This window comes from Pongo pygmaeus, chromosome 9, assembly GCF_028885625.2.
Source record: "Pongo pygmaeus isolate AG05252 chromosome 9, NHGRI_mPonPyg2-v2.0_pri, whole genome shotgun sequence".
In the NCBI taxonomy this organism is placed as follows: Eukaryota; Metazoa; Chordata; class Mammalia; order Primates; family Hominidae; genus Pongo; species Pongo pygmaeus.
Window position 1 is genome coordinate 130679130 of NC_072382.2, and position 20379 is coordinate 130699508.

A 20379-nucleotide genomic window follows, 5' to 3' on the forward strand; every position below is an offset into this window, starting at 1 on the left:
GTTGACCAATCCTCGTGTCTGCCTCTGAAACAAGGAGGACAAGCGGGAAGGGGGACATCCCCCTAGACCTTAGAGCCATGCCAAGGCAGGCAAGCTCAGGGCCCTCACTGAGACCCACCTCCCAGGAGAGGCCGGTGGTGCCTACAAAAGGCCTGCTGACGCACTTTCTCTCATTCCTTTCCTTGTTTCTTTTCACTCAGTGGTGTGTATAATGACCTGGAAAAGGTAAAATTAAATTCCACTTTATTTCCACTTATTTGCCGTTCTATCAAAAGAAGCGTTTCAGTCTCAAAGACGTTCCTTAACCTCTCTGAGCTGCACTTTTCCATACTATATTGATGATTCTAGTGCCTTTGTTGTTATGGGGATTCAGTGAGAAATACACATATCCACATAAAAATGAGTATGTGAATAGCAGCATTATTCATAATAGCCAAACAGTGGAAGCTTTTGAAACAGTTCATGTCCATCAGCTGATGAATCAATAAATAAAATGTGACATATCCATACAGTGGAATATTATTCAGCTCTAAAAAGGAATAAAGTACTGGTAGATGCTACAACATGGATGGACCTGGAAAACATTTGGCCAGTGAAAGAGGCCAGAGATCGTATGATTCCATGTAGATGAGATGTTAGAATAGGCAAATCTACAGAGAAAGAGAGTTAGACTGATGGCTGCCAGGGGCTGGGGAAGAGGCGGATGGGGAGTTACCGCTAATGGGCACCAGGTTCTTTTAGGGGTGATGAAAATGTTCTGATATTGATTGTAATGATGGCTGTGCAACTCTGTGAATACACTGAAAACCACCTCTTACACACTTCAGATGAGTGGGTTTTATTTTATGAGAATTATATTGCAATAAAGCTGGGATAGAAAAAACAAACATGTAAAGTGCCTGTCACACAGTACAGTCTTGACCCACTTCCCCTCGACTCTCACCCCACTTCCCCATGCCTTTAGGCCCTTGTTGGAACCTCGGCTGAACTCGGCACCTGCCTTCTCTAGCAAGTGGCTACTGTGATCCTGAAGGCATCACCATCAAAATGATTTTCTTTGCCACAAGAGCTTGGAGTACAGAAAGTATTATTCTGCTCAACCTCACTGCTAAACAGAACCCCTGCTAGTGTGGGAGATGTCTCTTCTCCCAGGGTCTACAGGAGAAGCTCTTCCCTGCTGCTACCCAGGTGTGTTTGGGTGAAGCAGTCCAGGCTGGGCCGTGGGCCCTCATACCCACCCACCCACCCATCCACCTGCACCTGGGCTCCACAGGTCTGAGAACGGTGTTTGGTTATGATCCTGGGTTAGCAGCTCCAGGGTGAAGTCCCTCACATCTCCCAGTGCCAGAGGGCAGGTCTGTGGGATGGGAGGAAGTTCACAGCGTCCCTCCTACTGCACCAGCCAAGCAAGAGCTCCGTCTCTCGGCTCTCCTGGGAGCTCGATTTCTTTTCTCCCTCTTTCTCCTTCTTTCAGCACATCTTTTGTTTGAATGTTTTTGAGCATTTTGTTCCTTGCCCATAGCCCTTGTGTTACTGGAGTCAGCAGTGCAGATGTTTCAATTCCTATTTGAGCCAGCCCCTCCAGAGACTCAGCATGACCTCACAGACAAGCCAGAGCCCCACGGGCCCATTCAAAACCCCTTCTTGCCCCACATTTCCCCTGTGCCACTACTTCCCTCTGCTCCCCACCCCACACCACACACACCAAAGAGAGAAGGATGGAACGTGACTGGGATGGGGAACTTGCTGTTTTCTTGGGTGACAACAGGGCACAGAGTTGTGTGGAGTCCACATTCAAGGACTCACGGGAGAATGAGAGAAACCTCCCACTGTGCGTGTCCAGAGGCTGGGCCCTTTCTCAAAGGCAGGGCTGGATGTTCCTTGCGTACTTCCTGAATAAGAGCCACTATCAAGAGCTACAAAGAATGTCCCCAACCACCACCTCCCAACATCCTAATCTGGATTAGCACAAATCGTAATGATCTGTTTGATGACACATCTGCAGGACCAAACCTATATCTTCTTAAATATCATAGATGCATGATGGGTTTGGGGAAAGAAACTGAAGCCCCTGGTGTGCTATGAGTACTAATCCTATGAAAAGAAACGAGGTGGTCTAGCTGGAGCACACGTGCAGGCTCCCCACTGAGTCTGTGGCCTTGAAACACATGTCTGGAGTCAGGCTTGAATTCCAGCTCTGCAGCTTACTGGTGCATGACCCAGCAGCTCACCTGGGGATTTTACAGAGCTAATTTCTCAATGTAATCGATTAAGCCTGGAAAACAAACAAAAAATAGTTGCTAAGAAACGTAAGGGACAATAAAAACCCTGGAGCTCATTGTGAGCTGTTTATGGTTTTTCTTTCTTTTTCTTTTCTTTTTTGTTGTTTTGGACATGCTGTCTTCCTGATTGGCTTTTCTTACCCTCCCACATTTCCAATAATTATACCCATTTTCATTGATGGGTTTATTCTTTTTCCCCAACATCATTTGAGTCCTGACCTTTCCCTCCTTGCCAACGTCCCCTGAGCTTCACTGGAGCAGATGGAGAAAAGAGGATAGAAGGAAGCCCTCTAGGAATTGTGATGAGATTGACAACTGGGCTTAGTACTAACCAAAATGCTGGCTCCCTGGCACCCAGAGGGTGTGAGGTCCAAGCTGTGATCAGCATTAAGATTGAAGACATTATTGCAAAGAGCCAGAAAATGAGGTTGGCAAAGCAAAGATGGGGCTCCACAGGTGCCTTGAAAGTAGTGAAGGGATAGGCTATAAGGCAGTGTAGAGCTGGGCTTAAATGCCACCTCTTCCACTTGTTATCAGAGTGAGTTATTCTGCTTGTCTAAACCTGAACGTTCTCCTCCATGAACATGGAAATAAGGAAATCTGTTTCCCAATGCTGAGATAGGATTAAGTGTGGGAAGGCCCAGTAGAGGATCTGGTATGGGGAAAGCCACAATAAATGCCAGGTTCCTTCCTTGTTTAGCAGGGCTGAGGGGCTCTGATGAAGAGATCAGGACTGGGACAGCCAAAGGCTGAGTTGGCGCTTGGGGAAATCAGTTTTAACTCCCAGGTCTGGATTTGGGCAGGCAGCTCTCACCTGCCAGACCCAAAGACGGTACCACTGTGCCTATGTGAGCTGCAGAGGAAATGCAGGAAAGATGCATAGTCCTGCTCGGGGCTCTTGCCAGGTCTTGGGAAGTCTTCTTTCTCCCTCCCCTCATCCCCTCCTGGAGCCTCTTAAAGAAGGCTCTCCCACCAGAACTTCCGGGCAGGAAAAGACAGCAGGCTCTGAGCTGCTTTCAGGGGGCCTGTCAGAAGCATCTTTGTGTACATGAGGCCCAGAGGGAGAAGACTGTTTATCCGGCTGCTAGGGACAAATTAATGAAGTGGTGAAAGGCTGTGGATCAGAGAGAAAAAGATTACCCATGAAACGATGAGATTAGGTTAGACAAGAAGGATGCAATTGTGCCAGACCAACTGAATTTCCTCTGAGGTTAGCATGACCAGCCTTCCAGACCAGGAGGCAGCCAGGGCACAGGGCTTGGTGATGGACGCCTGGCATGATCCTTTCTCTGAAAGCTCTTGGCCGGGGTTGCAGGTACCATGGCCACCAGGCTGGGGTGAGAGGTGCATGTGCACCCTCAGAGTGCGGGGCAGAGAGAGGACCACAGAAGAGGGAGAAGGGGAGGGGCAGCTCCACATGTGATGTACGCTGGGACAGCACATCTGGGCATAGGCATCTTCGACTGAAATTCCTACTCTAAAAAAATTTCCTAGCACCATCTTCTTCTCCTTCTTAGCACTGAATACAACTGATTTTATATTGATTTTGTTCAATTCAGATCATCCTCAGCTCTGCCAATGGCACACCCACCCCTGAGTCAAGCGAAACCTTGATTCACCCTTAATTCTTTTCTTCCTCTCACCCTCACATGCAATCCATCAGCAAATCTTGTCTGCTCTTTCTACAGAATATAGTCAGGACCTATTGTCCTCTTCTCTTCATGTCCTCTGCTGCCAGGCCACCATAATTCCTCAGTTGGGCTACAAACCTCACCTGCTCCTTGACCTGTCCACCGTCTCTTTCTCCTCCTTACACTAGAGTCCACACCATCAGAGTGAGGAAGGAGTCCTGAAAATCGGATCATGCCGCTGCCTTGCTGAGACCTCTCTCAGCTTCCCCTTGTTTTGATGACCTCAAGGCCCCGTATAGCCAGGACTCTGCCACACTCCACAGCCCAAAGTCATCCCCTCTGTCACCTAGCTCACTATGTTCCCACCCCCTCTGCTCTGCAAGCGTGCGGCGCAGCTCCTGCCCTGGGCTTCGGCACCTGCTGCTTCCTCCTTCAGGGCTGCTCTGCTCTAGGTCTTCCCATGTCTGGCTGCTCCATGTCACTAGGGACCTAGCTCCATCACCTCCTTCTTCGAGAGCCTTTTAGCATCCAATCTAAGGTAGCACCCACTGCTCCAGTGGGAACTCCATCCTGTCTTGGCTTCTTTCCATCTCTTATCAAGAGCGGCTGTCAGGTTGGTTTTTTATTTCCCTGCTGGTGACGCGTTCACTTATTGTCGATCTCCCCTCTACAGAACGCACCCTCCAGGACAGCAGCCCGTCTTGCCTTCCTCTGAATACCCAGCATGTGGACCCACAGTAGAGACTCTAGAAATCTTTCCTGACCAAGGTCAGTGCCCTCCCCTGGGCTGGGAGTGCCACAAGTGCAGGGACCTGTCAGCTGCATCCCTATGTTATACCCAACACTGCTCACTGGGCCTCAGGGCTCTCTCCAAATACAGAAGGCCAGGGGAGAGAGAAGCTATTTTTTTCTCTAAGTTGTAGCTGAGCTAGTTTTTCACTTGCTCACTGAACTAATGACCAAGCAAACCTCCAGGGATGGTGTGGACACTGCATATGGTGGATTCATAAGTGCCAATGCTGACAGGCGGCAGGGACGAGTGCCTGTGCATTGGCTCAGGATGCAACTGGGAGCATTGTCCCCCGCTTGTCTTTTTAAGTTAAGCTTAGATTTTCTACAGTGAGTAATAGCACATAGATCTCATGTATTTTGAACTCAATATTGTGCCTGAAAACATACATAAAAATGTGTTTCTGGGTATTCATTTACATTTTTAAAAACTGTCTAATTTTCGCATTTATTGGCTTAATAAATGGTTTAAAAGTTTTAAAAAGTGCAAGAGCAGCTAAACCCTGTGCAAGAGCTTGGAGAAACTGAAGAAAACGTAGATAAAATAGAGTGGGCAAAGGGAATGCGAGAAGCTCCACGATGGTGAGAGATGGGGAGGGATGGGCAAAGGGAATGCGAGAAGCTCCACGATGGTGAGAGATGGGGAGGGATGGGGGGGGATGGGGAGGGATGGTGAGGGAAGACGAGGGATGGGGAGGGATGGCGAGGGATGGGGAGAGATGAGAAGAGATGCAGAGGCAAAGAACACTGGCAAGTAAGAGCAGCTAAGAATGAAGAGACAAGGAAATGCATGCTACAGACCAAGCAGAAGTGCCCAGAGAAAAACATCCACTCCTTAAGGAGGTTCGCAACACAGCCGTGAACCCTACCATGAAAAACAGGCAAGAACAGTTAAATGTCAACTCTGCACCACCATATTTGATTGACGATTAACAACTGTTCAAATGGCACATGTCTCCGTGGCAACAGCTAGGGTTTGTTGAAGGAGTGAATGGAGGAATGAATGAAAAATGGGAAGGGCACATACTTTTCAGAGTTATTTGAAGGTGAAGGAAGACAAGATGTATAAAAGAGGCTAGCCAATAATAAATGTTCCACAATGTTTTCTTGAAACTAGTTCAGTCGGGTTAATTTTCCTTCTCATCCATGGACCAGAAATCACTGACATTAACAGATCTTACTGTGTCCCAGGCAGTCTCCAGGGGTAAACTCAGTAGTTTACTGAGTGTCTATGTCACTCTATGACGTAGACAGCATTATTACTCCCAGTGTCTAGAGGAGGAGACCAAATACCAGAGAGGCTAAGTGATTGATCCAAGTTCACAGAGCTAGAAGATTAGAATTTAGTCTACTATAGGACTCAGTGGGTAGCTATATGTCTACGTTGGGTTTAATTATTGGAAGAAACTCATTAAAACTCATCCTTTCCCATATGACTTTCTTTGGCACAGACCTGAAAGGTGGTAGTGTATTTGCTACCAGACCCCCATCCCACCAGGCAGGTCACCCCTCTTATGTGATTGAAGGCACATAAGGGGTTGATTTCACTCTACAGGATTGGGGTTAAATGGTTAGTCCCTTCTAGGCATGGAATTACCACAGGGGAAAAGGAACAGACACTTGTTGAATCTCTGTCATGTACCAGCAACTGTGGCAGGAGCTTGTCAGAAATTATTTCATTCAATCTCACAGCGACCCCATGAAGTAGGTCTAATTTTCTCTATTTGACAAGGAAGGGAACTGAGGTTTAGAGAATTTTAAAAACTCACATGAGGCAGAACTGGGGTAGGAACGCAGCTCTTTTTGAGACAGGGTCTTGCTCTGTTGCCCAGGCTGGAGTTCAGTGGCACAATCATAGCTCACTGCAGCCTCTACCTCCCCAGCTCACGGGATCCTCCCGCCTCAGCCTCCCGAGTAGCTGGGACCACAGGCAAGTGCCCCACTGCGGGCTAGTGTACTGATTGTAGAGATGAGGTCTCACTAGGTTACCCAGGCTGGCCTTGAACTCCTGGCCTCAAGCAATTCTCCTGTCTCAGCCTCCCAAAGTGCTGGGATTACAGGCCCGAGCCACCGCTCCCCGCCAGAACCCAGGTCTTAACCTGATGTCTCCACCCCAAGTTCCCTAAAGATCTGGCCCAGAAGATGAGTGAATTCTGATGTCTAAGGCAGGAGGGAAAAGGAAGGAAGGTCTGGGGGAAAGGCTGGCCCTCCCTCCTCACCTCCCTTCCCTGCGTGCCCTCTCCTGGCTCGCCCTCCCTTCTGCGTCTGTCAGGGCATCTGTAGTGGGAGCTGCCTGTGCTGGGCACTGGGGTACGGCCTTCACAAGACCCAGGGAAGTGGGGGAGCTGGGCAGGAAATTAAAAGGAGCCAAATAAACAGAGTAATTATAGATTGTGATAAGGACTTAGGAAGAAACAGTAACTAGAAGTGACCTTGAAAAGTACCCGTAAGTAGGCACTGGTGCTGCAGACGGCGCGGGCAGCAACGCGCAGGGGAGAGAGGAGGCGCGGCAAGGCCCACAACTCGCCTCCGCCGGGCCTCCCGCTTACCAGCAGCAGCAGCGCCCCCTGGCGCCTGCCAAGGGCACTGCGCAGAGAGCTCGGCATTGATTTCAGAAGGACGCCCGAAAGGACACCGGCCTGGCCCCAGGCGAGCCAAGAGCCAGGCCTCGGATTTCTCATCTGTCAGATGACAATGATGCTATCTACTTCCCAGGGCCATCGTACAGATTAAATGATGCAGTGCTTGGGAGAATCCGTATGGATGAGCGACACTATAGAAACATGACTTGGATTTATGGCAAGAGGGACTTCAGTGAGACATGAAGAACTGTTGACTAGAGAGGTCGGCAGGACACTGTGGCAGGTTTCCAGTGAAGAATTCCATACTGACAATGTAAAAGAGAGGCAATGACCGTCTGACATAAGTGCGTGACACTGCATAGGTTTCACTGTGTGAAATGCATACATGAGTTCTTGTAGAAATGAATTGATTTTTTTAAGAAGTGACTTAAGGGAAGGCAGACGTGACTTAGGGAACTCAGGTAGTCTCTGTGCCGTCACTAAGTCAGGGATTCCAGAAGATTTTCTCTGAAGAACAGTCACCAACTGGATTATTGAAAATTAGCCCACTGCCACCTCACAGGTGGGCCTTGTAACCCACATCGGCTGGACCAAGGGGTCTGGAGACGCAATAGCCTGGAAACAGAGTGACCCCAAGGGGCAGGTGGGATGCAAGCACAGAGGAAACAAGAAAATGCTGAAGGAAGCTGCTCAGAAAAGTGGAGGCCAGGTGGCTCCGAAACCCAGGTGTGACCACAGAGGAAAGTGCCCTGAAGGCCAGAGACCAAGCTCCAATCACCAGCTATGTGACACAGGCACGCCCAGCCCCTTTCCTGATTTTCAGAATTTCCCTGTCTGGGAGATGAAGATCATGTCGCCGGGGCCCGCCTGTAATACTTCAAAAAACATAAAAACACTCTATGCACCATGTAGAGGATTATTTTTGTGAACTCCAGGGCAGGGAGCGTCAACAGCTCAGAGGCAGCACTGGCATCTGCCTCAAGTGTCCTGCCTTCTCTCCATCCCCAGGCACACGCAGGGCCCACGAATGCCCAGCATCTGCTCTCCAGTCACTGGTGAAATATGGGTGGCATTCACTGTGTCTGCATTTGGAAATTAGCCCACCTGTGGTCTGGCTGTTGGCGTCCCTGGGGCTCCCTAACCCACACAGCTAAGCAGGCAAAGACAGAAACTCTGGTGCCGCCAGCTTCCGCACGCGGCGCTTTCCTGCGGTGGGGTGCTGACTGAGCAACTGAAGCAGGGCTGCAGCATTCACTGGCAGCTGAGACCCAGGATTGGGGGCCCTAGTGGGGCTGGGATCAACGGGGATGGTACCGTGGAGGGGCATGAGCTGGGACATTTAGAACAGAAAGAGAAACATGCCGAGTGAGGAGGCAAGATGTGAGCAGCAGGGCTAGCGGGTATCCCTGGGACCTCAGACAGAAAGGAAGCTGCAAGGGAGCTTGTACCCAGTGATCACAGGCTCATTTATGGGATAGACCCAGGCAACCTGAAGAAAGGCAGAATCAGAGCGATAGCCAGAGGTGACTGTCATCAGAAACATACCTCTGCTCCCGAGAGCCACTGCAGAGCGGGATAACTGGGGCTCCCCTCCCTGGTGCAAGCCCAGGAGTGAGGGCCTTGTGATAAGATTTCCAAAAACACCAGCCTCGTGCCCTGCCTGTCGGTAAGCGACCACCGGAACCTCTCCCAGAAAGATAGATGCAGGCTCCGTGTCTGTAGAAGTTTGTGTCCATTTCCCTCTGAAATGGACTCCTGCCTCTCCACACCCCCAAAACCCAAGCTTCTTCCTGACCTCCAACCCACATCCTAACGGGTGAGGTTGAAGTCTAATTTCCTCTGGCCTTCAGTGAGGATGAGAAAACCAGCCCCTTCATAGATGAGAAAGCAGTTTCAGCCCCCAGCTCTCGGCCGTGCTTCTCCAGGGGCTGCCTATTCCCAGCTTCAGGTCCCAGTGGCTGTGATCCGCCGCGTGGGAAGGAATTTGCCTGCTGTGCGCTGGGTGCCTGGGTCGCCCGCTCACCTTGCTGCAGTGCCATCCTCCTGCTCTCTCCCCACCCCTTTCCCCACTGCCACAAGACACTTAAGGGGCAACTTTGTAGAAATCCAAATCTGTAAACTCCACAGGCTGGGAAACACCCAGCCAAAGGAGCAGGTGTATCAGTAAGAAGGGGAAGAAACTCCGAGTGCGGCACGGGGTTTTCTCCACTCTCTGGCAGCCTCTGTCCCCAGCAGACCTCACCCTGCCTCTTTAGTGGTGACCATTGCCCAGGCTGGGTGTGAATTCTCATGCACAATGGATTCATGCAGGACTAGGAGTGAAGAGACCCATGCTGGAAAGGACTCTCAGACCTGGTCCTGGGGAGCGCTCTGGGGGACTCCTGGCTCCCCTTTTCCACTCCCTCTGAGGGGATGGAGTATTGGGAGAGGAAACAGCCCTCTCTCCTACCGCCCCCTCCATCCCCCGCGGGGCTGCCCTAGAAGCAGACTGGGTCGGGGAGCCTGGTTGGTAGGTTGGAACGTGCTCATGCTCTGCCAGTTCGCTGATGTGTCATGCAGCCACTCTTGTACCTGCCATCCCTACTCATCCTCTCACGGGAACCGGAGCTTCTGCAGCATAGGGACTGTGTCATCACACTTCACTGAGGCCAGCACAGCGGGGGCTTCCCAGAGGTCTTCTAAGGTGACCTTAGCCCATGCTTGTGGTTTATCTCTGAACCCAATTCAAGCTCCCCATACTCTGTGCATAATTCATCAGCGGTCCAAAACTTCCCTTAACAGCACCCAAATACCCTGATCCCCAAAACGGTCACATGCACTTTCCAGCATGAGACCGGGATTACCCTTATCTCTCTGAACATCTCATCACTGGACTCGGACTCCAAGGGGCCACACACTTCACAGAGTCTTCTCCTGTGAAAAGACCCACAACAGTTATTCACAGTTGCTGAGTTCTGCTGAGCTCCTCAAGGACAAATGGTAGATCTGGATAAAGCCAGAAAGCTCCTGAGAATTTAATCAAGGGCAATGAACCATGAGACTTCCCCTACGGGTAGTCACCTGAGAGAGCTTGGGCTGTTTTAACTCTGCAAAGACGGTATTAACCTGTTGCTTTCAACTGTGTTGGGTTGCATATTTAAATCTGCTCCCTGGGGATATGGTGACACACTGGTAGACCCCAATAAATACAATTCCTGAATCCCAGCCAAGAAACACTGGTGTGTGTGCAACTGGAGGAGAGGGAGGGGCAGGGACATTGGGAAATTCTAAATAAATGGAAAAATCTGGCTTGTATTTCTCAGATTATTCAAAAAGAATCTTCTCTTAGAAGCATCGGTGAGTCACATGCATCTAACCAGAATGCAAAGTTTACAAAGCATGGTAATGGCAGAACACAGCACAGGGCAGATACACACATGCAGAGACGGATTCTTGTTGCATACTGGGGAACCGATTTTGAAAAATAACAACAGGCTTCTTCTGAGAGAGGAAATTATTTATCCAAAACAGTGCTGGGAAAATTCAGATTTACATTTTTCCTAGGGCCTTTGAGTTGCGTATTCCTGCAATGAGTGAGCTGGATTTGATGAGGCTTTACAATGATTGTTCAAAATTAGTGTTTCAATGCTCTGGTTTTAAATGGAATGATTTTGGGTTGGGTTTTATATTTGACAGCTAAGGACCTTAATAACAGTTTTTGAGAAGCAACTCCTTAGGGCAGAACATCTTTGGATCCTCAATAGTTTTGAAGTGACCTGTTCTCTGCACTATTTTTGGTTTCTTTCTGCTATTTTTCTAAAAAGAATCCAGGAGTTTCATGTGTAAGGGCATCGTTCTTTTTTCTGTTTGCTCACAGATTCGGACAAGGCAATGGCAAGAAAAGCTGACACTCTGCACATCCTTCACAATCTTCTGCAAGGATGGCTTAGAATCATCCTGCCTGGAGGAAGGAACAACCTTTGACCTTAAGGTAACTTAAGGTTTGACCTTAAGGTTTATTGTTGACTTTTCTTTTTCTTTTTTCTTTTTCTCTCTCTTTTTTTTTTTTTTTTTTTTTTGAGACAAAGTCTCACTCTATCACCCAGGCTGGAGGAGTGCAGTGGCACGATCTCAGCTCACTGCAACCTCCGCCTCCTGGGTTCAAGCGATTCTCATGCCTCAGCCCCCTGAGTAGCTGGGACTACAGGTGTGTGCCACCATGCCTGGCTAATTTTCAAATTTTTAGTAGAGATGAGGTTTTTCCATGTTGGCCAGGCTGGTCTTGAACTCTTGACCTCAGATGAGCCTCAGCCGCCCAAAGCGCTGGGATTACAGGTGTAAGCCACTGCACCAGGCCTATTGTTGACTTTTCTAGGGGTCTATCTTTTATATGTCTCTACACTAATTTTTTTCTTCAGCATTTTTTTGAAGATGTTTGTTTTTGTTCTGTTTTCTTTTTCCAATTTCTGCACACCCTGCTTGTTCATGATGATTTCTGAACCACATAATCAAGCCAACCACTTTTTGCTATTTCACAGCAGTACTAATACTATTCCTGAACCATATATATTTCAGGAGACAGAGCAGATTGGGAAGGCCTAGGCCCTTTTCTGTATACTTTTGGCTTGAGCCTAGGTCATCACAGTCTTGAATATGGGAGGGTGAGTGGAAGGAAAAGGGTCTGTGCCATTCAAAGTGTGCTCTTTTTGTGGACTTTGGGAGTCTCTGGCTCCTGTTTCAGAGCTCCACTTCATCCTCGCCTGTCCCCATCACTCTCTGCAGCTGATCAGCCACCAGACTTTGTGTCTTCTGCCTCTTGGTAATCTCCTCCCTGATTACCCAGCCGTGGTCTTACCCTACTCTAGTCCACCTTGCACTTTGCAGGTAGAGCAACCCTTCCACAATGTAAATAAGATCTCACCCCGGTTCTCACCACCTTCCGGGCACTGCGCAAGTTCTTCAGCATCACATACTAGGTCCTTCATCGTGGCACCCTGCAGCTTCCCTCACCCCTCCCCTGGCCACCCACCCTCAGCCACACCAGCCTGGTATTCCCTGTGTAAGCCATGCTCTCTCTCATGCTTGCATATTTTTGTAAATGCCATTTCCTTGTTCTAGAATGTTCTTCCCCCTGCCTCCAGTAGGCCCCTTCCTTCCCACCCAGCTTGTTTAGGATCATGCTTCCATGAGGTATTCTGTAGGAAAAGTATGATGTACTTTCCTGTGCAGGCAGCGATGATACTATGAGCTATATTTCTGTGTCACAGTCCCCACTCATCAGGTATGTCTCCCACTAGCATGTGAGAGCCTGTTTCCAAGCACATATCCCCTAGCCCAAGTACCTGCCCTCCAGAGCAAAGCATTTCCCAAGCCATTCAGTGGTTTCCCAGGACCTAGCATCCAAAACACAATGAGTTCTCATTACAAGCTTGTTGAAAGGCAAAGGAAGAAAAAAACCTGTATGTATAATAATAATAGTCATGAGAAAGACAAGACTGAAGAGAAGAAAGACAATAGTCATCACTGGCATCTTAAATTGTGGAGCCAAGGGGAGGAACATTTGGGTCACCCTCAGGATCAAACTGCCAAGCCAGAAGCAATTCCACTGAGAGGGCACCAGGAAGCCTTCAATGCATGGAAACCCTGGAGCAAGTAAAAGGCAAAGCATGTGAGTCACAGCTGAATCCCTGGACAATCACTGAGCTGTGACAAGGTGCAGGGTAGACTTGTAACCTAGCACAGAAAAACACATTACTGAGGAAAGGAAAGGAACGTGAATGGGGAATTTTGAGTCTTAGCTCTTCACAGAAAAGCATGCTTGGCAATTACAAACTTCTTATATTAAAAAAAATCAGGCAAACCAAAAGTCATTAAAGCATTAAAGATTAAGACCCACTCGCAAGGAATTCACATACTCTGCTTCTTTGCAAGGGCAGTCTAGCACCTACACTGACTTGGTGCACCTCCTTACACAGAAGAAATCCACCTTCATGACTTGAGTATAAAAAAATGCTTTTCTGATGGCCCATACATTCCCAGATATCTCTACCCCATCATGCTCTTAAAAGCTGAAGCTGACTTAGTGAGAATCCATTTACACTAAACAGTGTAGAGTAAGACAACACAAGCCAAGCCCATGACTGAAGGGAGCCCACAAAGACTGGGCAGCTCCTCCAATGTAACCAAAGATTCAACCAAAGATTCTAACTGCCCTCCAGTCCCAGGGCTACAGAATGGCCCAGGGAAGGCAGCGTGCAGCTCGCAGCTAATAATCCAGGTACAACCAGCAGACCAAAAGCATCCAGTGAGGGGCTCTGCCAAGTCCCTGTCCATAATAGATCCTTAGCACAATCACTATGTTTTGCTCCATTTTGTAAGCCCAGCTAAAAGGAGAAAAATTCAATCATTTTTCCTAAAGGTTGCTGGTTGCAAAAGACCAACTCCTTTTAAGTTGTCTACGCACCAAATCTATAAGATACAGATATTGGGAGAAGGGGCTCCATACCTGTTCAGAGCAGAGATAAACAGTTGGCATTGACTGGTATAGAGCAATTGTCACAACAGTCATTAGGGAGCTGAACAAACGTTGAGAAATCCAAATGTATTAATTCAGAATGGTGCAAAATTCCTATAAAGTCCTACATCAGAAAATGGAAGAAAGACATCTGGGTGAAGGTACTCAAAATGTCTTGCTAACTCTTGCCTTTTCCTGATACATGTTTTCCATAATAGACCCCACTAGCACCTTGATCCTCTACCTTAAAGATGGAAATGGCTTGGCAGAGGTTGTGTTACTAGGCAGAGGTTGTGTTACTATTGTGTGCTACAATAGAAAGGATGCCACCAGAGATGAAAACCCTACACACATCTCTGCCACCAAAAGAAGACTTTGGAATCAGGCATGATGCAACCAAAGATTCTTACTGCCCTCCAGCCCCAGGGCTGCGGAGTGGCCCAGGGAAGGCAAGATGTAGCACACAGCTAATAATCCACATGCAACCAGCACATCAAAAGCATCCAGTGTGTGAGTTAAAACCGTGCTTCTATCTATCCCCCCAGTGGACAGACAAGTCTGCCTAGATTTGAGGTGGGGAAAAGAGGTCTAAATTTTCACAAGAATTAACTTCTTTTTCCTACAAAGAGACAATGAGGTGTTTCTCCTCTTACCTCATGGATTGCTGGAGTAAGTGTAGAAACAAAAACTCATTTTCTTGGTCTCCAAGAAAGCAACCAGATTCTCGATGTGAGCAAGTCCTTGCACCTTTGATGCAAGAGTGTGGATGTGCTGGGTGAGGGTACCCGAGGCCCTGTTGATTTTATGAGTCTGTGGGCCAGCTCAGACCGGCTGCCAACTCATCTGTATGCAACAGCTCTCAAAGAACATAGTTTACTTTATAACCGGATCCAACAAGAGTAGGCGTGGCAGTTAAGTGGGTGAGATACCAAAGGTGTTGAGCTACCAAGGCTAACTAAGAAGGATTTGTTTATGGAACCCTGGCTTGGAACCAGAAGGCTGGTATGCTCATGTCGATGGTGTCTAAGTCAAAGGCATGAAGTTGAACACGTGCGCACATGAGGCTGAATGTTACAGGGCAGGGAAGTAGGAGTCCCCAAGGAGCCCCTCACAAGTGTCTCCTGTTCTGTGAATCACTCAGTGGCCCTAGAACAGCAGTCCCCAACCTTTTTGGCACCAGGGACCAGTTTCATGGGAGACATTTTTTCCGTGGACCAGGGAGGTGGTGGGGGAGGATGGTTTCAAGATGATTCAAACACATGACATTTATTGTGAACTTTATTTCTACTGTGTTTATTTATAATAATTACTTTATTTCTATTATATTCTATTATATTCCTTATTTCATTATATTATATTCTAATATATAATGAAATAATATTCTATTCTATTATATAATATTCTATTCTATTCTATATTATTATAGAATGAAATAATGTATATAGGATGAAATAATGAAATATTCTATTCTATTATGGAAGGAAATAATATTCTATTCTATTCTATTCTATGAAATAATATTCTATTATACTCCTTATTTCATTATGTATTATATTTTAATATATTATATTATATAATTTAATATAATATATTCTAATATATTATATAATATTTCAAATATATATTATATTACAAATATAATATATTATATTACATTACATTATATTATATTATATTAGAATATATTCTAATATATTATATTATATTAGAATATATTCTAATATATTGTAATATATTAGTATATATTACAATATAATATAATATATTAGGATATATTACAATATATTATATGATATTAGAATATATTACAATATACTATATTATATTATAATATATTAGAATATATTATAATATATTAGAATATATTATATATTATATTATAATATATTAGAATATATTATATTATTATATTATAATATATTAGAATATATTATATTATTATATATTATATTAGAATATATTAGAATATATTATATTAGAATATATTAGAATATATTATATTATAATATATTAGAATATATTATAATATATTAGAATATATTATATTAGAATATATTATAATATATTAGAATATATTATATTATAATATAATATAATATTAGAATATATTATATATTATATTAGAATATAATATAATATTTGAATATATTATATAATATATTCTAATATATACTATATTATATTCTAATATAGTATATATTATATATTAGATTCTAATATATATTAGAATCTAATATATTAGATTCTAATATATAATATATATTGTATATATATTTTATATATAATTATATATAATATATATAATATATAATATATTATATATTTTATATATATTATAATATATATTATATATAATATATATAATTATATATTATATATTATATATATTATATATACATAATATATATTATATATTATATAATATATATCATAATATAATTATATATAATAATATATATCATATAATATATATGATATATTATATTCTAACATATAATGAAATAATTATACAACAGCACCATAATGTAGAATCAGTGGGAGCCCTGAGCTTGTTTTCTTGCAACTAGACAGTCCCTTCTGGGGGTGATGGGAGACAGTGACAGATCATCAGGCATTAGATTCTCACCAGGAGCGCACAACCTAGATCCCTCGAGTACGCAGTTCACAAAAGGGTTCAAGATCCTGTGAGAATGTAATGCCATTGCTGATGTGACAGGAAGCAGAGCTGAGGCAGTAATGTGAGCAATGGGGAGCGGTCATAAATACAGATGAAGTTTTGCCTACCTACCACTCACCCCCTGCTGTGCACCCTGGTTCCTCGCAGGCCACAGACCAGGCGTGGGGACTCCTTCCCTAGAAGGTCAGGCTGACCTGACTTTCTCTTGGCCATTCACCAGCCACCCTGGTCCCGGGGCAATGCAGAGCTTTACATCACAGACTTTGCACTTCACTGGTGGGGTTGAGACCCTGCTCTACCAACTGCAAGTTACCTAGCTTCTCACCTCAGAAGTCTACAGTGGGAAGCTCAAGAGATAGTGTATGTAATACACTTGTCGTTGAATGAACAGGGTTGAAATCCAACCTACTCACCTTCTGTCTTCCTCCTCAGCCCACCCCCTAGGGCCATCTCCCACTAGGAGACTGAGGGAGAGGGGGTCTTACCCCACACCCCTCCTGAGTTGCTCTCTTCCCACTGTTCCTCACACTTCACAGCTGGTAATCACTCGAAGCATTGATTGGGTTTGCATGAAGCAAGAGTGGGTGACTGTGGGCTGCCACATGCCCCTTCACTGCCTGTCCCCTCCTCCACTCAACACCACACAAGATAGTAGGAGGGATCAACCTCAGCTCAAGAGTCAAAGAGATGAGAAGCATCAGAGCAGCAGTATAGCTTGGAGACCATACACCATGTTGCTGACACCAGTCCCTGGGGCGGGACAGCTGAGTCTCCATGATGCTCAGAGAGGGGATAAAATGGAAACAGACACAAAATTTCATGGAAAAGGCACTTTTGCTTTCAAACATTTGTAAGCATGACCAGTCATTACAGACAAGGAAAAAGAACATAGTAGGTTGCTATGGTCTGAATGTGTCTCACAAAATTTATATATTGAAACATAATCCCCATGAGATAGTTTTAAGAGGCAGGGCCTTTAGGAGGTGATTAAGTCATCAGGGTGGAGCCCTTCCAGATGGGGTTAGGGCCCTTATCAAACGGCTTGAGGGAGGCGGTTCATTCTCTTCTGCTGTGAGGACACAGTGTTTGTCCTCTTTCTGCCTGTCTGCCTTCCACCATGTGATGCAGTTGTCAAGGCCTCAGCAGACACCAAACCTGCCTGTGCCTTGGTCTTGGACTTCCAGCCTCCATAACTCTCTGTGGTTTATCAATTATCCAGCCTCAGATATTTTGTTACAGCAGCCCAGACAGAACAAGACACAGGTGTAAGTGAAGCCACTTGCGGAAGGGTTCCCATGTGAAGTGAGATGGGAGGAGATCCACACTAGGGAGCTACAACACGGCGAGGGAAAGAGCAACAGGTGGGGAGTCCACGCTCCTGCTAAATCTGGCTTTCCCCCTTCACACGTAGCCTCCTGTGGGCACGCCTGTCCCTGCTGCTGCTTGCCGTCCTTGGGTTCACCCCCTCTGTCCACAGGCTCTCCCTTCTGCATCCCTCACTGTGTGGCCCTCTACCTACCTTTGCAGGCCTCCCAATCCCCCCAGTGGGATATTCCCAAGCCCCAGGTTCACCCAACCCTACCTCTGAGCAGGCCTGGGTGCGGAGGCCAGGAGAACACGCCCTGCAGCCCACGAAACACAGGGAGAGGAAGTGTCCAAGGCCAAAGGGGCTGCACTCTGAAGGGACTGAGCACAGGAGGACATGAAGGGAGGCTGTCCCCGGGAGAGGTGGGCTCCTCTGAGGGTGCCTTTGGCTGGAGCACTCTCGCATGGCCATGGAATCTTCCTTAGACTCCATGGCAGTCTAGGATGAATCCTCCCAACCTGCTCTCCCTCCTCCCCTCAGGGTCTGCCCTGAGTCCTGGTCTGAAAACTCCTCAGACAGGCTCCCTCTGACTTTCCTCACCTGAGCATCTCCCTCAACAAAATCTTGGCATTTTTAATCCCCTCTTGGCATCTGCTTCTCAGAGGCCCTGGACTGGTGCATGAGGCTCTTCAGATGGGATGTGAATTGTCAGAGAGCTTGGCAGGAGGCCCTTTGGAGTCCCACAGAACAACTCAGGAAAGGGGGCTTCCCTGACCCAATGTCCAGTGTGGAGGCCCTAGCGGGTAGGCATTCTGAGCTTCCCCACCTGTGTGGGCTGAAGGCATGTCTTTGACTCTTGTGATCCAGCAGACAGCTGTGGAAATACAAACACACACAGAGAAACATGTGCCTCCTCCAGGTAAGCATTCATCCTCACAGAATAAAACCCAAACAGGGAGGAGTGTTTTTTAACTACCTCATTCATTTGCAAGGCAGGTACCTTTTGCACAATGGAGCCAGAATGTCTCATTATTATGCACACCAGGGAGTTATCTTACCTTCATCCCCCACTCCTTGCCCTCAATCTTCAAAACTGGGCCCTTTTGGACCTGCTGGGAATGAGAAAGAGGCCTGTTGCTAAGCAACAGGGAGGCCAGGGGATGCATTCTCCCTGTTCCACAAATCCTAGTCTTAAAGCGCAAATGATAGCGTTTGCCCTGATGGAATCCTACACCTTCCAGTACCCCAGCGGGATGCACTCTCAGTCCTTCCTCCTAACCACTGTCTTCACGGAGAAATTCTGCTCCTGCTCTGGCGCCTGGCAACTGCTTCACTACCTCTGTAGCCACGAGACAGCCTGAGTCCTCCACAGTGGGACAGTGTGTGACAATGAGGAGACAGCCCAGCTCCTCTTTCCCTGATTCAGTCCGGCCCCTCTGTGCTGTGTAGCCTCACCAGGTTCCCAACACTGATGAGGTTATGCGCCCAGCATTTACTCCTCAGACTGGACCTGGAGCCTCCCGCCTCTGGACCTGAGTGAAGACCAGAGTCAACAGATGGTTTTCTTTCTCTTTCTCTTAAAGAAGTTTGGAACATTTGAAATATATTATCCTATTCATGACAAATATTCCAACAGGAGTCATTCAGATAAACAAAAAGCCTTTCCAGGTGCTTGTCTGATTTAGAGGAAGGCAGCACATTCCCATTCACACAACAGAGGGGCCAGGTGCCTCTGAAAGAAGAGCTGATGTGTGGGGCTGAAAACAGGATCACTGGTTGAAAATGCCTATAGGAAACAGACTCCCCAGGCTAGGGTTTGAGGTTGACTCTGGAGAAACCCAGGAAGGGTGTGGATTTGGGTTCTGCATTACTTAGGGTGGGGGGCGAGGCATGTCCTGGAGAGAGGGGGTTGTGTGAAAATCTGCATACAGGATGACTGACCCATGAGCCCCTTCCTCTACTCAGCACCCAGGTGCCTCATCCCAGCCGCATACGAGGACTCTTTAGGGAAATCCAATGGGCTGAGAGGAAAGACCTCCTAGTACTGATGCCTGAGTGTTCCTCCACCTGGCAGGACCAAATGCAGCCCTCTCCCTCACAGTTTCCGATGAGCTGACTAGTGGCACTTTCTTAAATGACGGGCAGCCAAGGGTCATCAGACATTTGAGGAAAGGCTTTAACATGAAAAAGAAAGGTCAAGGCAAACACAGAAAGGAAACCTGGAGTAAGTAGAGGCCTAGCAGGGGGCAAAACACATGTCTAAAACCCTCACCTTCCTTCAGAGAGAAAAGACGATATTATAGATGTCAAACAAGAAGCTAGAAAAAGAGACTCCAAGAACAAGAAAGAGCACTTGGAAATTTAAATATTAGAGCAGATAAAATGATCTGAAAACAAAGCTAAGAAAATCTCCCAATAGTTTTTGTGAAGGAACAATAATAGGAGAGACAAGATAAGGAAAGGATAGAATCCATGCAGGAGAGACAAGATAAGGAAAGGATAGAATCCATGCAGGAGAGTCAGCAATCACAGAATGATAGGAGGTGGCAGCCACGATCAGGTACCTGGCCAACTTGCAGCTGCAGCTGCTGAGGCCCTCCACAGCCTCTGCTCCAAGCA

General features: G+C 46.5%; 1 protein-coding gene across 3 annotated transcripts in view; it reads right to left on the reverse strand.

The window, feature by feature from the left end:
* The window catches only part of KCNJ1 (potassium inwardly rectifying channel subfamily J member 1), a 29321-nt gene extending 14760 nt beyond the window's left edge, over window positions 1-14561 (reverse strand). For 2 of the 3 annotated variants that reach the window (XM_054441344.2, XM_054441345.2), the window contains exon 1: window positions 14431-14561. The gene's annotated coding sequence lies outside the window, so the exon portion shown is untranslated. Of the gene's footprint in view, window positions 1-118; window positions 217-14430 lie in introns of all 3 variants that reach the window. The other variant, XM_054441346.2, reaches the window with a different exon arrangement.
* Between the last annotated feature and the right edge of the window lie 5818 nt (window positions 14562-20379).